Raw genomic sequence first — 1,565 nt, forward strand, 5'->3', positions numbered from 1 at the left:
CCCTGCGACCCCAGACCCCGGGCTAACTAACTGACACTGGACACATTTTTTCTTTTTTTTTTTTTTACGGTGAGGCATTTACCTGTGCTTCTGCAGGTCAGGGGAGGGTCACAAGGATTAAACAATAAATCCACACGCAGCCATGTGCGCTGCGTGACGGGCTGAAGTCTCACAGCAACGGATCGCAATGCTTCACCCATGAACTTGAACTCCAGCTTCTATCCATGCACTAGTCCCAGGCCCGGAGCCTGGGCGTCCGAGCTCAAGGCGTGGGCAGCGCTGGTTTCTCCCAAGGCCTCTCTCCTCGGCATGGAAAAAGAAAAAAAAAATACAGAACGCAGAAAGATGCTGTTTTCAGAGCATCGCAACGAGGTGCCTAGAGTCTGCCGACTTCACACCCTGCCTCTGTGTACGCTTTTGGAAAACACACCCAGGTCCCAATCCACGGCGAGCGGCCCAGGACAGCCAGAGCGGCAGAGCAAGCAACCGTGACCAAACGCACACACACGAACACCCAGGGCTCGTGGAGCTGGGCCATCTCAGATGGCAAATGAAAAATCGCAGAGACGGAATAACGGTCTCTGCCTCCAAACAAGTCATCCTGAGTCCGTGTACTGTGCGTGCTGCGGGGGACACGGGGCGGGCGCCATCTGGCGCCTGGCGACTGCGGCTGGCTGCCCTACAGAGGTTCCACACTTGGGGCCTATCTGCAACTTATCTGCACGTCTAGACAGTCGCTTGCGCCTGGCAAGGGGTCAGCTGTGCTCGGGCAGACAGGGCGGGCTGGGACGATCTACCGGGTAAGTGTGGTGTTCAGCAGACAGACTCACTTCCATCCCTTGAAGGCCTTTTCTAAGTCCAAGGCCTACGCTGCAGATATTCGCACGAGAGCCTCCCACGCGTTGTGTCCCTACAGCACGGTTTGCTGACATCTCTGTCGGCCAGAGCAATGCATTATCACGACTCATTTCTTCCTGTTCTTCATACTGGGGGTAAATATTTCTTTTGTCGGGGTCGGGAGGGCATGTGTTAGTCTACAGTTCCCCAAGGCACGTTTTTACATCGTGATGGCGCCTCCTTCCTTCTGCACGCAAATCTTAAATGATCTGACGGCTCCAGCGTCTTGTCCGTGGGTCCCACGTCTAGAGCAGTAAGACACAGTGAATTGTCCAACGGGGTGAAATAGACATACGGCGAGGAACAGCCTTCTGCGCCGTTAAGGACGGTCCGTGAGATCGGCACGGGCATCTTTACCGAGTGCGTCCTGCGTGGTAACTGCCTGCCTCCCCGGCCTCATCCTTCTGGAAGCATCCAGTCAGGACTCCGCTAACGGGCCCACTGGGGCCTGCCGTCTGCACTCGGTTTGGCTTCCGTCTCTAACTCTGTAACCGCCAGTCTCCACACCATGGCATTTCGGGCTGAGCCTGCTCATGAGACGCGGTTTCATATTTTTTTCCTTCCTCTCTTCACATCAGGATCTTGGCGTTCTTCCAAAATATCAAGAAACGGGGATTTTCTGCGTGTGTGAAACAGAAACTTTGTGCTGGAATTTCTCTTTTTTTTTT

This window comes from Pteropus vampyrus, unplaced genomic scaffold (genome assembly GCF_000151845.1).
Source record: "Pteropus vampyrus isolate Shadow unplaced genomic scaffold, Pvam_2.0 Scaffold407, whole genome shotgun sequence".
NCBI lineage: Eukaryota > Metazoa > Chordata > Mammalia > Chiroptera > Pteropodidae > Pteropus > Pteropus vampyrus.